The 16621-nt window shown below is 36.1% G+C and overlaps 1 pseudogene across 1 annotated transcript; it reads left to right on the top strand.

Moving 5' to 3' along the window:
• Window positions 1–10261: 10261 nt before the first annotated feature.
• LOC309622716 (protein lin-28 homolog A pseudogene) lies at window positions 10262–16420 on the top strand (annotated as a pseudogene). The gene has a single exon. The product of its transcript is annotated as a protein lin-28 homolog A pseudogene (transcript).
• Window positions 16421–16621: the final 201 nt, after the last annotated feature.

Raw genomic sequence — 16621 nt, 5'->3', positions numbered from 1 at the left:
AAGCACTGAAATTGAAACTGTGATTAAAAATCTTCCAACAAACAAAAGCCCAGGACCAGATGGCTTCACAGGCGAATTCTATCAAACATTTAGAGAAGAGCTAACACCTATCCTTCTCAAACTCTTCCAAAATATTGCAGAGGGAGGAACACTCCCCAACTCATTCTACGAGGCCACCATCACCCTGATACCAAAACCAGACAAAGATGTCACAAAGAAAGAAAACTACAGGCCAATATCACTGATGAACATAGATGCAAAAATCCTCAACAAAATACTAGCAAACAGAATCCAACAGCACATTAAAAGGATCATACACCATGATCAAGTGGGGTTTATTCCAGGAATGCAAGGATTCTTCAATATATGCAAATCAATCAACGTGATACATCATATTAACAAATTGAAGGAGAAAAAGCATATGATCATCTCAATAGATGCAGAGAAAGCTTTCGACAAAATTCAACACCCATTTATGATAAAAGCCCTGCAGAAAGCAGGCATAGAGGGAACTTTCCTCAACATAATAAAGGCCATATATGACAAACCCACAGCCAATATTGTCCTCAATGGTGAAAAACTGAAACCATTTCCACTAAGATCAGGAACAAGACAAGGTTGCCCACTCTCACCACTATTATTCAACATAGTTTTGGAAGTGTTAGCCACAGCAATCAGAGAAGAAAAAGAAATAAAAGGAATCCAAATCGGAAAAGAAGAAGTAAAGCTGTCACTGTTTGCAGATGACATGATACTATACATAGAGAATCCTAAAACTGCCACCAGAAAACTACTAGAGCTAATCAATGAATTTGGTAAAGTAGCAGGATACAAAATTAATGCACAGAAATCTCTTGCATTCCTATACACTAATGATGAAAAATCTGAAATTGAAATTAAGAAAACACTCCCGTTTACCATTGCAACAAAAAGAATAAAATATCTAGGAATAAACCTACCTAAGGAGACAAAAGACCTGTATGCAGAAAATTATAGGACAGTGGTGAAAGAAATTAAAGATGATACAAATAGATGGAGAGATATACCATGTTCTTGGATTAGAAGAATCAACATTGTGAAAATGACTCTACTACCCAAAGCAATCTACAGATTCAATGCAATCCCTATCAAACTACCACTGGCATTTTTCACAGAACTAGAACCAAAAATTTCACAATTTGTATGGAGACACAAAAGACCCCGAATAGCCAAAGCAATCTTGAGAACGAAAAATGGAGCTGGAGGAATCAGGCTCCCTGACTTCAGACTATATTACAAAGCTACAGTAATCAAGACAGTTTGCTACTGGCACAAAAACAGAAATATAGATCAATGGAACAGGATAGAAAGCCCAGAGATAAACCCACGCACATATGGTCACCTTATCTTTGATAAAGGAGGCAAGCATATACAGTGGAGAAAAGACAGCCTCTTCAATAAGTGGTGCTGGGAAAATTGGACAGGTACATGTAAAAGTATGAAATTAGAACACTCCCTGACACCATGCACAAAAATAAACTCAAAATGGATTAAAGAACTAAGTGTAAAGCCAGACACTATCAAACTCTTAGAGGAAAACATAGGCAGAACACTCTATGACTTACATCACAGCAAGATTCTTTTTGACCCAGCTCCCAGAGAAATGGAAATAAGAACACAAATAAACAAATGGGACCTAATGAAACTTAAAAGCTTTTGCACAGCAAAGGAAACCATAAACAAGACCAAAAGACAACCCTCAGAATGGGAGAAAATATTTGCAAATGAAGCAACTGACAAAGGATTAATCTCCAAGATTTACAAGCAGCTCATGCAGCTCAATAACAAAAAAACAAACAACCCAATCCAAAAATGGGCAGAAGACCTAAATAGACATTTCTCCAAAGAAGATATACAGATGGCCAACAGACACATGAAAGAATGCTCAACATCATTAATCATTAGAGAAATGCAAATCAAAACTACAATGAGGTATCATCTCACACCGGTCAGAATGGCATCAAAAAATCTACAAACAATAAATGCTGGAGAGGGTGTGGAGAAAAGGGAACACTCTTGCACTGTTGGTGGGAATGTAAATTGATACAGCCACTATGGAGAACAGTATGGGGGTTCCTTAAAATACTAAACATAGAACTACCATACGACCCAGCAATCCCACTACTGGGCATATACCCTGAGAAAACCATAATTCAAAAAGAGTCATGTACCACAATGTTCACTGCAGCTATATTTACAATAGCCAGGACATGGAAGCAACCAAAGTGTCCATCAGCAGATGAATGGATAAAGAAGATGTGGCACATATATACAATGGAATATTACTCAGCCATAAAAAGAAATGAAATGGAGGTATTTTTAATGAGGTGGATGGAGTTAGAGTCTGTCATACAGAGTGAAGTTAAGTCAGAAAGAGAAAAACAAATACAGTATGCTAACACATATATATGGAATCTAAGGAAAAAAAAAAAAAGTCATGAAGAACCTAGTGGCAAGATGGGAATAAAGACACAGACCTACTAGAGAATGGACTTGAAGATATGGGGAGGGGGAGGGGTGAGATGTGATAGGGTGAGAGAGTGTCATGGACATATATACACTACCAAATGTAAAATAGATAGCTAGTGGGAAGCAGCCGCATAGCACAGGGAGATCAGCTCAGTGCTTTGTGACCGCCTGGGGGGGTGGGATGGGGAGGGTGGGAGGGAGGGAGATGCAGGAGGGAGGAGATATGGGAACGTGTGTATATGTGTAGCTGATTCACTTTGTTATAAAGCAGAAACTAACACACCATTGTGAAGCAATTATACTTCAATAAAGATGTTTAAAAAAAAAAAAACTATCTCTCTTTGGGAAAACGTAAACAAATAAATCGTAATTAACTGTTAAAAAAAAAAAAACTGACTATAAATATCAGAACCCAAAATAAAGCTTTTTACTTTAAATTTTAGACACCATATTGTGGCATGTCACTTATGCAAAATCATATTATATTTTACAATATAAGATGTGACACATATTATGTAGGTAAGGATAAAGTTAAATAGAGATAACTCTACTACTTTCTAGACATGAAATATTGAGTGGTGGAATGCTTCCCTAGAGAATAAATAAAATATTCCTTGAATAACACAACTAAAAAAATAACTTTAAAAAATAGACTTTAGGTCTTCAAATTTTACTGCAAACAATGCAGTCAAACGACAAAGAAACCAGTTTTTATTACTTATTTTGCACTGAGAGGAATAAAGGGCTTAGTTGTTGGGGTTTTTTTTTCCCACATAAGTTAAATAATTTCACACAAAATATTTAATGAAAATATGCTTCACTTGAAAAATAAAAGTAAACTGGAGTGCTACAAAATGAAGAGAAAATTTAAAATATTTGCAAAGTTTTGGGTGTTCCTGAATTATCATAAAATTCTGGAAAGATAGACAAGGAAAGATTTAGTGATTGAGTTAGAATAATTAGGCACCACATATATTGATTTCTATTTTTTCTATCATATGAACTTATATCATGTGCATTATTATCAATAATAAAATTATTTTACCATGTGGCACTACACAAGTAAATAGAGCAATGAAAAGTCACTGTGCAATTATTGAAGATTTCAAAGACTGCTAATATTGCATACTATTTGTAGAGTAAGGGAAACAGACACTTTTGTACAGTATTGATGAAGTCTAAATTGATATAGCCTTTAAAATGCACTTATAAACCAGCATTCCAAGTCTGTTAATTTCACCAATGGAAATACTCAAATATATAGACATATACAAGGATGTTCAAGAATATTTACAGAAGTATTATTTAAAATGACCAACACTTTAGAAACATTCAAATGCCAATCAATAAGAAATGTGTTAAAAATTTCCCCATACAGGGAATGTCATACAACCATGTAAATAATTCCATGTCCGTGGAATTTAAAAAAAAACAAATGGTACAAATGAACTTATTTACTAAACAGAAACAGAATCACAGATGTAGAAAACAAACTTATGGTTACCAGGGGTGAAAGGGATGGGGGAGGGATAAACTGGGAGATGGGGATTGACATACACACACTACTATGTATAAGATAACTAATAAGAACCTACTCTACAGCACAGGGAACTCTACTCAATACTCTGTAATGACCTATATGGGAAAAGAATCTAAAAAAGAATGGATATATGTATATGTATATTTGATTCACTTTGCTGTAAACCTGAAACTAACACAACATTGTAAATCAACTATACTCCAATAAAAATTTTTAAAAATAATAATTTCATGCCCAAGATGTACTGTTAAGAAAAAAGAAAGTTACAGAGAAGCATAATTATAAATTTTTCAAAGAACTAGGAGGAAAGTACATAGCAAATGTTTAATCTTTTGCTTGTGAGTTTAGACCTAAAACTAATGAAGAGGGAAGAAGAATGAAAATAATAAAATTATTGCCTAGAAGGGTGTTATACTCAATCTCTTAGAAAAGGGAGAAGAGAGAGTTAATGATAAAACAATAACAAACTAACCCTCCTCCCCATCATCCCTGGTTTGCCTTTCCCTTTTCAGCCTATAAGTAACCTAATATAAAATGTAAGAATTGTATTACATAACAAATTAATTCAGAACATGACAGGAAGGGCAGACAAGTGGCTGTTTTAGAAATGAATAGACTTCATGAAGTATTTAATAAGTATTGATCCTGATTTCACCAGGGGGTAAGCTACTCTCTGCTACTAAGTTAAGCACTTTTGAAAGCTGCATCCACTGTGAGGTCAGCAGTTCACCTAATACCCAGTCATGACCAATTGGCTTAACACACTGCATGAAATCAAGGCAGGGCTTCTCCCAAATTCTCCCTCATTGAATACAGACCCCACTAGGGAATAAAAAAGATCATATTTTTGAATATTGCACATAGGGTCATCATTGACACTGACTGAAGAATGGTGTGGAAAATAAACCTATAATTTGCTGCTGCCATCAATAGGCAAAAAGAAGGATATTTTCTGCAGCTGTTTTAAAATCCTCAAAAAGCCACTTAAGTCATTTCATAAAACTCTATTCCATTCTGGGGGGTTTTCCTTTTTTTTTTTTCCTTTTTCTCTTTTCCCTCTTCCTCTCTTCTCTCTCTTCTTCTCTCTTTCTCTCTCTCTCTCTCGTCATTTTTACTTTTTATTACAACATCACAGAAACTAGCTAGAGTCTACGAGAGATCTTAGGAGCAACGCTACTTCTTTTGCTGAATTTTTAAACTGTGTGCTTATAAGTCAGTCTTTTTGGACCTTGCTTTTCCATCTGGTCTTTGAAGCTCATCAGACTCAAAAGTTAACTGAACAGGAAATGAAGAGGAAAAAGGTGATTTAATATCCTATGTTGAAAATGTTTCATGAAAGAATTAGCTAATGTATTAGCAGCTTTATAGTCTAACTCTTCTTTCACTTTCTCCTTCATTCTGGGTTTCCAGATTGGCATATCTAACAGAAAACTTGAGACTTGAAAACCATTTTTAAATTGAAGAGAGTGAAAGATTTTATTTTATTTTTTTTAATGCTATAGAAAATGTAACTACTGCCTGGAGGCAGTCCTTAGTCTTCTAAAAAGTCATGTCTTCGTTTCATCAATATGCTTCCCAGCAGATCAGAATAAATGGTACTTACCCCTATGGTTTCATGCATTTTGTAGCTGTATGGGATATTCTCTTAAAACCTGATACTTTATTAAGATCGCACAGATTTTTTTTTTTAAGTAAAACCTGTACTAATACAGGAGGGTATAAATATAATGATATGATGAGCAATTTTACTACCATTACCTCAACTGATAGAGTTCAAATTCAGGTTAATCTGCCTAATGTCTCAAATGCAGATTGGTCACAGTCCTAATCATCATCTCCATTTTTTATGTGGTCAAGATGAGGAACAGAAATAACCTGGAATTTTCAAGTAGCAGACCTAGGAAAAGAGCTCCTTTTTCTCAGTCTCTATCCAATGCTTCCTGTGCCTGAAATGACTATTGAACACCAAATTACTCTGCTTAATTTTAAGTTTATGATGGAGCTAAGAAATTATGTATTCAAAAGAACCTTAAATTCTGAAACATCCTCAAGCAATGATATTGTCCATATTATGCCACTTATTCTTTTATTTGGGGTTATGATTTCCTTTGAAAGCAATCCCCTTCCTAGGTATAGCTTAGCAGTTAAAATGGCATAGCTCTCAGAGGGTCAACACGCATTTCACTTGTGAATGCTGTTTATTTCTATGTTAACAGTTTCCTAATGACTTGCATAAAAAATTTTTTTGAAGTATAAGTAAAAACTGTGCATATATTTAAATTTTCCTTCTAGTTCTGGTTAACAGAATCCTTTTACCCTCACTCAACCATCAGTTATCCCTTTAAGAGTCTGATGAAAATTTTGGTAAATTTTCAAAATTATATAGTGATGAAAAGCATTGAAAAGAAGTCAGGAATTTAATCCAGCTGCCACAGGCAGGCATTGTGTAAGCAAACAAATTACTGTCCTCACATTTATGTACACAGTTACAGTGTTCCAACTAAAAATACCAAAAGATATTTTCCAGCAATGTAGCAAATATATGTTATATACATGTATATAAATATATATATTTAAATATATTTGATATATACAGAATAATAACAAGGGAAGGTTATCGAACACTATTTTTGAGGGAAGGGCACTAAATTTATCCTCTAAAAATTAAGGCTGTGAAAAACTAGCAGAAATATTGGCATTTTTATCTGCAAAATAGAATAAAAATCAGAATTTTATCTCTAATAGAAAATTTAAAATATAGAAGTAAACACAAAAGAGAAGAAAGGATTATATACAACTGACCAGGGGCAACTTATTTTTTGTCAGATGAATTACATCTATACCCCCCACCAAATAACAAAATTAATTTTAGATCAATTTAAAACTTACCATGGTAATTATTAGATAATGAGAAATGAATAGGTGCTGAGAAGAGAAAATGAGGAGGTGAGGTAGGAACTTAAGCAGCAGACGTGTTTTTGCTGTAACATCATGAAAGAGTCAAGGAGGTGAGGCAGCTCTTTGGATCTCTAACTTTGAATCTCTTGCAGAGATAGAGACAAAAGCGTGGGTGTAACAGTAGATTTGAGCTGAGATAAGGAGTCCACCTATATATGAACTTCTGATAGGCACTAAGCACAAATAAATTTGAGGTCATCATAAAGGATGCTACATTGCCCTATGTAATGGAGGGAAATTAAACTACCCTAAACAGAGGGTAATTTAAATATGTTTACATCAAGTATTTTCCATTTTGTTAAGGCACAAGAGAGTTACCAAATATTCCAGGATATAAAGTGTTTTTCCAAAAGTTTTCCCTTAATTATAGTCTTCTTCTATTCATCTCTCTCCAAAAATCTCATATATTAAGGGGTATAGTAACAATTATTATAATATTTTGAACAACAAAACACAATGCCCGGATGACACATTGGCCTAAAATAATGTCAATAAATGAAACGTCTCGATACACTTAGATGTCATCTGATAGAGCTGGTTTAAAGAAAAAGAGCCAGATATATTTATTTAACCCAGAGTTGGTAATTTTTTTTTTTTTTTATAAGAAAGTGATCTCACAATTGCGAGGCTATATACTGGTATCAATCCTTTTAGGGGCTAGATATATCAATGTGTAATATATCAACTGGCTATACTTAACTATTTAGGGATCATGAAAATAAACCTCCAGGGCAAAACAAGAAGCAAAGAAACAAACAAATGAACAACTAACACCAGTCCATATATTTTACAAATGGGTATTGTGCCTCATAATAATAAAACTTCTAGGAATAGCAGCATATGTGGATTTAAAAGTGTATCTATCTTAAAGAACTTGGCCAGCAATAAAAATGAGGTGCTTAGGAAGTACCTAGATGGAAAAAAAAAATGTGGCTTTGGTGATGATAAAAGACAGTAATAGCATAGCTACAGGTAAAGTCTGTGAACTAGTACTTGAAGTAAGGGATAAATAAAACCCAATATTTCCCAATTAATATATCTGATCATTTTATTTGAATGTAAGTAATTCCATGTGCATAGTCACTTAATAAATTGATATTTTAAGCAGAGTTTTGACTACTTTTGCTACATTCCCAAGAGTTTGTATGTCCAAGTTGACTAGCACCCAAAATCAAACAGTGAAAATCAGTATAAAGTAAATTTGAGTATCTGTCTGATATTGGAGGGCATTGCGTCTTTCTAAAATTCGAGGTGAGAAAAGGTAATTCAAAGATTATAAAATGTCAAAAGAATTGTGTGTATAAAATTAATTTATAGTGTAACAAATAACAAGAACTAACTGAAAAGGGAAGTAGGAGGCTTCAGGTTTTGGTAGTATTTCAGTTGTTGATTTGGCTGCAAGTTAAACAGATGTCTATAATTTGTACAAGTAGATAAAGCTCTGTTATGATTTGTGCATGGCTCAGTATTATGTTTTATTTAATAATGGGGGACAAAGAGGATGGCTTTTCTGAAAATGATAGTAATAATGATATTAATACTACTGTATAATAATAGCAATATTAATAAAATTTTAAATAAGCAAAAAAGCAGAGTCAATGGAAAATTGACACTATAATAGTAAATTAGGAATATCTATATTATATTCCTATAACTTGATAACTATGATAGTAAGACCTCCTTGAAAAATAAGCAAAGGAAAAAAATCCCAGAAGAGAATATATATTTGGAAGACCACAATATTGGATAATTTTTCACCTTTGAAATTGAAAAATACTGCAAATTAAAGAGCAATGAACACCATTTATGATTTCCAAGTCAGAAAAAAAAGTTAATAATCATACCCAATATTGGTGAAGTTGGTTTGAAGGCAATAGGCAATATGCTCACATGATACATTTGGAATAAATTACTTGAATACCACTGGAATATTATTCAACAAAACATTTATAGCTTTTAATCAGTGTTCCTAGCCCTTAGAATTTTTCTTGTGAAAACATTTCAAAATATACAACGATATTTACTAACATATTTATTCTAGCACTCCAGAGTTTGTCAAATACAAATCTCAAAAACAGAAAAGTACTTTAAGATATATCAACTAAAGAGAAAAACAAATATCGTATATTAACGCATATATGTGGAATCTAGAAAAATGGTATAGATGAACCTATTTGCAAAGCAGAAATAGAGACACAGACGTAGAGAACAAATATATGGACACCAAGGGGGGAAAGGAGGGGTGGGATGAATTGGGAGATTGGGATTGTCATATATACACTACTATGTATAAAATAGATAACTAATGAGAACCTACTGTATAGCACAGGGAACTCTACTCAGTGCTCTGTGGTGACCTAAATGGGAAGGAAATCCAAAAAAGAGGGGATATATGTATACATATAGCTGGTTCACTTTGCTGTACAGCAGAAACTAACACAACATTGTAAAGCAACTATATACCCCAATTAAAAAAATAATAATAATTAAATAAATAATGAAAAAAGATATCAACAAAATAGGAAGCTATTGATATTATAAACACTATATGTTACATAAAATTATATATATGCATAGTTTTGTATTATATGTACAAAGATAATAAAGATTATTTACTTTGTTAAAGTACAGAAGATTGGAATATTTAATTCCTTATTTGATTTCCAACAGTATTAGTACAGAGTTAAATTTTCCAACCACAACTTTAAAGAATTTTTTAACAAAAATTTACAAACAAAATGGGAAATATATGTTTTAGTGAGATGTGTTTTGGGTTTGGGTATTTTTTAACACAATATTTTATTCTATGCATTTTTTAGCAGCTTCTTTTATCACTTAACAATATGTCTGGAAAATACCTCCATTTCCTACATATGTATGTGTATAAGTATATAGCTTTTGTTTTAACCACAATATAAGTATTTCATAATACAGATTTACTACCATTCATTTGTTCAGTAAAATGGTTAGGGACACTAGGATTTTTTTTTTTTTTAATTCCTATTGCAAAACAATCCCATAATGAAAGTCTTTGTTTATGGCTCTTTATGAACAAATGCTTTCTAGGCTAGAAACCAAGAATTACACTGTGGGGTTATCAACGGTTTTAATGTTAACAGTAAATGTATATTGCACTTTCAAAGGCAGGACTCCCTTGAACAAAAAGAAAGTTTACGTCCGACAAGTTCATTCGTGTGTGTGTCTGTGTGTGTGTGTGTATATATACATACACAATCTGATGGGTAACTTAAAATCTCACTATTTTAATTTGCACTTCTCTGATTACTTATAACATATATGTGTATTTTTTAAGTAAATTTCTCAATTGTATCTATTCTATGCGTTTGAAAATCATTTTTTTTTACTGTGGTAAAATGTACATAACATAAAATTTACTATTTTAGCATTTTCAAGTGCACAGTTTGGTAGTGTAAAGCACATTTACATTATTGGCGATCATCACCACCATCTGCCTTTTTCACCTTTCCAAACTGTACCCATGAAACAAGAACTCTCCTTCCCCCCTGCAACCACCGCAGCCCCTGACAACCACCATTCTACTTTCTATCTCTATGAATTTGACTACTCTAGATCCCTGAGTAAGAAAAACCTACAGTACTCCTGTGTTTCTCCTTTACTCTCACACTATGACCAAACTCACGGCGCTTCTAATACCAGGCATGGGTTTTCCCCCACTAAGTGATTCTCTGCAACACCAGCTGGGTATCCTACAATTTAACTCAATTCTGACACTATCTGATCCCACAAGTTAAGGATTCAGTCCTACAAGACTGCTCCCACCCCACTATAGATGCCAATAGCAAGTCCAAGTTTTCACCTTTGTTTCTGATCTATTAGCCGTAAAGCTGAGTTTCCACGACACCCTGTACAGATTCAATTAATTTGCTAGAGTGGCTCACGGAACTCAGGGAAACACTTACTTAAATTTACCAGTTTTTTAAAGGATTTGATAAAGGATACAGGTGAACATCCAGGTGGAGGAGATGCAGAGAGTAAGGTATTCGGGACGGGGCAAGAACTTCCATGGCCTCTCTGGGTGTAGCACTCTCCCAGAACCTCCTCCATGCGTTCAGCCATTCTGAAGCTCTCCAAACCCCACACTTTGGGGATTTTTATGTAGGCTTCATCAAGAAGGCATAATGGATCATTAACTCCATTTCCAGACCCTCTCCCCTCTCTGCCGAACAGGGAGGGCCTGAAAATTCCAAATTTCTAATCATGGCTTGGTCTTTCTGGTGACAACCCCCTGTACAGGAGCCAACCCAGAGTCACCTCAGTAGAACAAAAGACACTCCTATCACCCAGGAAATTCAAAGGGATTCGGGAGCTCCATGTCAGGAACTAGGGTCAAAGACCAAATATTAAAACAAAAGATGATCCTAGTGCTCTTATTACTTAGGAAATTGCATGGTTTTTAGGATCTCTGTGCCAGGAACTGGGAGCAGAGACCAATATGTATATTTGCTATTATTTCAGAGTATCTCATATAAGTGGAATCATACAATATTTGTCTTCTTGTGTTTGGCTTATTTTGCTTAGCATAATGTCTTTAAGTTTCAACCATGTTGTAGCATGTGTCAGAATTTTCTTCCTTTTTTAATGCTGGATAATATTCCATTGTATGTATATATCACATTTTGTTTACCCATTCATCTGTTCATGGACACTTGGGTTGTTTCCTTCTTTCAACTATTGTGAATAATACTGCTATGAACACGTGGTATAAGTATCTGTTCAAGTCCCTGTTTTCAGTTCTTTGGGGGTATGTACCCAGAAGTAAAATTGCTGGATCATCTGACAATTCTATGTTTAATTTTTTGAGGGACTTCCAAAACATTTTTCACAGTGGCTACAGCATTTTACATTTCCACCCAGAATGCATAAGGATTTCAATTTCTCCACATCCTAACCAAGACTTGTTATTTTCTGTTTTGTTTTTGTTTGTTTGTTGTTTGTTCTTTAATGCCTTTTTTTTTTTTAATAGCCATCTAAATAGGTGTGGAGTGGTATTGTGTTTTTGATTTGCATTTCCTTTATGATTAATGATGCTGAGTGTCTGTGTTCTTATTGACCATTAGTATATCTTCTTTTGAAAAATCTCTATTTGCCATTTTTTAATTTGCATTGGTTGTTATTATTGCTGTTGAGTTATAAAGAGTTCTTTATATATTCTGGATATTAATCCCTCATCAGATATGATTTGCAAATATTTTCTCCCATTCTGTAGGTTGCCTTTTCACTTTATGATAGTGTCCTTTAACACAGAGAAGGTTTTAATTTTTAACTCCAGTAAGTTTTCTTTAGTTGTCTGTGTTTCTGGTTTCATATCAAAGAAATCATTGCCAAATCCAATGCCATGAAGCTTTTCCCCTTTATTTCTAAGAGTTTATAGCTTTAACTCTTCAGATCTTTGATCCCTTTTGACTGAATTTTTGCAAGTGGTATAAGGTAATGGCCCAGCTTTACTCTTTTGCATGTAAACACCCAGTTTTCCCTACACTACTTGTTGAAAGCACTGTCCTTTCCACATTAAATGGTCTTGGCACCCTTGTCAAAAATCATTTGACCATATATGTGAGGGCTTATTACTAGGCTCTCTACTTTATTCCAAAAGTCTGTATGTTTGCCTTTATGCCAGTACCACACTGTTTTAATGTAGCTTTGTAGTTAAGTTTTGAAATCAGGAAGTGTGAGACCTCCAACTTTATTCTTCTTGAAAATTATACCTCATATTACATTTATGTGTATTATTAGATTATACACTTGGAGTCTTCAACCCTCTAGTTTTTAACACAGTGACTTGAACAGAGCCGATTCTTTATAAGTGGTTGTCAGGTATCTGGCTACCTTAGTAACTTTCCTTCCCAATTTAACTTCAAAATTTTATCTTAGTTCCACATCTCTTTCTTAGTACATTCTTTAATGAAATTTCTTAATTTCACATCTTTTGTAGTTTGCAATTTTTTTCAGCTATCTCAAAGCACTGATTGCATTATTTCATGATGTAATGTTTGTTTTAAAAAAGTCATTGACATCGTGAACTAAGGCTAATTTGTTATACCTGTATTGAATGTATCATCATCTGTGGGGTGAATTAAATTGAATATTTATATTGATATTAGAAAAAATTAAGGCTAAAAAAACCATCAAGTTACAAAGTTAAAATCCCTGGCAGGGAGGAGTTAAAATATATAAGGCAAGGAAGAAGAGAATATTTTTAGCTGAGTTTTAAAGATAGTTAATGGAATGGAGAGTCCTGGAAGGCTGTTCTAGATGGCAGATGGCCGATGGGTACAGAGCCGTCCTGATACAGTCCTGGCTGTGACGTTAGTTGAGGGAGCTGGGACTGGAGGAGAAGGGAGAAGCTGTGAAAAAGTAGTGATTCCAGAGTCTGAAGTGGTTTCAAAAGAGTATCTGTGAAAGTTCTATAAAATTCTATCATGCTATCAATAAAAAGCAAAACCCTCCTGATATATTCTCATATGGAGAATTATCAAAAAACAGGGTATTTTATACATTGTGTCAGAAGTGATAAAATGTTAATAGATGACCTCATTGTATCCTTACTATGTTTGAGGGGCAGGGCTAACAACTTTCTAAGAATTTCCTTTTCAACTAGGAAATGGTGGAGGTGGATCCAGGTCTGTCTCAGTCTCTTGACCTCTCTCTTCCGTCACCTCCCTCAGCTATTTGCGGACAGTGTGACAAAGAAAAGACCAAGGACTCTTCTCTGTATCCTTATTTACCACTTTTTTTTCTCATTTTTAAAGTTAATAGAAACAGATCACTCCTATTCGCCTCAAGAGTCTACATAGGGAACGTAAAGAAATAAGAATAAAAGGCAAAACAAACATTTGACTGTGTTTTAGGACAATGTAACTGAAAACATTCCTAGACTAACAGTTTCTTTTTTTTTTTTTTTTTGTCTTCAAGAACTCATATTTTGAAAAGGGAATTTTAGAGTAAGATTTTGTTATTGTATAGAACTAAAGAGCTAGGCTTTCTTTTTTACTCATAGTCTATTTTCAAATGACCTTTTTCTCTAAATATGAATACATCTACTTTAATATTAGGAAATTCAAGAGTAATGATCATTCTGGGGCTTTCCACTGTTACTCTTATCATTTCTGATTCCCTCCTTTCCTAATTAGACAATAGTTTGTCTTGTTAGGTGTGTGTAACAGTCATTAGGAGCTGTCATTGTACAGGGCACTCTACTCACTGCTGTGGGAGTACAGATTCTAAGAATAATTCTTGACCCTATGATTGAGTTGAGAACACGAGACATAAAGTTAAATTGTTAAATGTATAGTGCAAATGATAAATGCTTTGAATCTCAAGTGGAAAAAAATCACTATGGCTTTCTTCTCTCTGATGCCTAAAATTTTGAGAGGCTTCTCTTTGTACGTCTGTGTGTGTGTGTGTGTGAGCATTTTTGTGATAAATTATATATTTTGCTAAGGAGTTCAGCAACTTTGTGCATTCAGCACTTACATGTAGGGCTTCCCTGGTGGTGCAGTGGTTAAGAATCTGCCTGCCAATGCAGGGGACACGGTTTGAGCCCTGGTCCGGGAAGATCCCACATCCTGTGGAGCAATTAAGCTCGTGCGCCACAACTACTGAAGCCCGCTTGCCTAGAGCCCGTGCTCCGCAACAAGAGAAGCCACCACAATGAGAAGCTCACACATCACAACGAAGAGTAGCCCCCGCTCGCTGCAAATAGAGAAAGCCTGTGTGCAGCAACGAAGACCCAACGCAGCCAAAAATAAAATACATTAAAAAAAAATACTTACATGTAATTGACAACTAATACCAGAAATTCTAAACAACATATATCTCAGAATGTGGACTTCTTTCCTTGCTAAACTCTGTCATTTTCATTTTTGGCTTTTCTTCCTTAAATTAGAATTTGGAAAATATTCTTAACCTTACTTTCTTAGTATAGACCAGATTTTGTCTACTTGCAGATGACATGAAGATAAGAAATAAGATAAAAGGTACATTTTAAAACAAGATACCTTTGAATAGGGAATGAAAATGTTTCTATTCGATACTCACATTGATTTATACTAAGCTTATTTTCAAGTGGATTGTCTCACCTATGTGATATAATTATTAGCCATCATTTAGTAAGTTAAGTTCCATTACAGAATTTCTCTAGGGTCTGATGAGGCAGTATTCCTTTTTCTGCTTCATGACAGCCAAGACTGACATGGTGGAGGCCACTGCTTGATTAAAGTAAATGGCAGTCATTGTGTATAAAATCTGGATGCCAGCATGAGTACTTCTGCGGATATTTTAAAAATACAGCCCTTTGCCTCCGGACTTCTCTGGGGCCAGCAGCCGGCCGACCTGGGGCCCGGGGCTGCGGGCTCGGCCAACTACCATGGGCTCTGTGTCAAACCGGCAGTTTGCAGGCGGCTGGAGGAGGCGCAGGAGGACGCGGCCCGGGCGGCCGAGGAGCCGCAGCTTCTCCGCGGAGCCGGCATCTGTACGTGGTTCAACGTACGCGTGGGATTCGGCTTCCTGCCCATGACTGCCTGCGCCGGGGTCGCACTCGAACCGCCCCCCCCCCCCCCCCCCCGCCCGGTGGATGTCTTTGTGCACCAGAGTAAGCTGCACATGGAGGCCTTCCGGAGCCTGAAGGAGGGTGAGGCCGTGGAGTTCACCTTTAATAAGTCCGCCAAGGGCCTGGAATCTATCCGAGTCACCGCCCTGGTGGGGTGTCCTGTCTTGGGAGTGAGAGGCGGCCCAAAGGGAAGAACAGGCAGAAACGCAAATCAAAGGGAGGTAGGTGCTACAACTGTGGAGGTCTAGACCATCATGCCAAGGAATGCAAACGGCCACCCCAGCCCAAGAAGTGCCACTTCTGCCAGAGCATCAACCATATGGTAGCCTCGCGTCCACTGAAGGCCCAGCAAGCTCCCAGCTCCCAGGGAAAGCCAGCCTACTTTCGGGAGGAGGAAGAAGAGACCCACAGCCCTGCCATGCTCCCAGAGGCCCAGAATTGAGCCACAGTGGGTGGGGGTTATCCGTTCATGATCAGAAAGTTTTGAGGGGGCTTCCCTGGCGGTCCAGTGGTTAAGACTCCATGCGCCCAATACAGGGGGCACGGGTTCGATCCCTGGTCAGGGAACTAAGATCCCGCATGCCGCAAGGCGTGGCCAAAAAAAAAAAAAAACCAAAACCGAAAGTTTTGAGGAACAGGCATCAATCGGCAGAGTGGAGAAAGGGGGGACAGTGTGGGTAGGGGGCACCTGGCACTGCCATATATCTCAGGCCGGGGTCCACAGCGTCACCCCCTCTTCCCTCTTAGTTGGGGGAAGGGGTGAGGCAAAGAAACTCCAATCATGCTCTATCCAAATGCTCTGGGGGGTAACCCTTCCTGCATGCTTTATCTGAGTTTCCACCCCCAAAATCTCCAGCTTCTGAAAGTGGCCTGGATAGGGAAATTGTTTTACTCTTCAAGAAGGATATGGAATAATATTTCCCATGCCAGAGTGAAAAGATTAAGCATGAGACCAGATTGATGGACCCAAACCCACAAGCCACTACATTCTGTGGGAGGAAGTATCTCAGAGGTAAGGCAGGGTG

This window comes from Balaenoptera borealis, assembly GCF_965194805.1.
Source record: "Balaenoptera borealis genome assembly, chromosome: 2".
NCBI lineage: Eukaryota > Metazoa > Chordata > Mammalia > Artiodactyla > Balaenopteridae > Balaenoptera > Balaenoptera borealis.
This window is presented reverse-complemented; position numbering and strand designations above follow the sequence as displayed.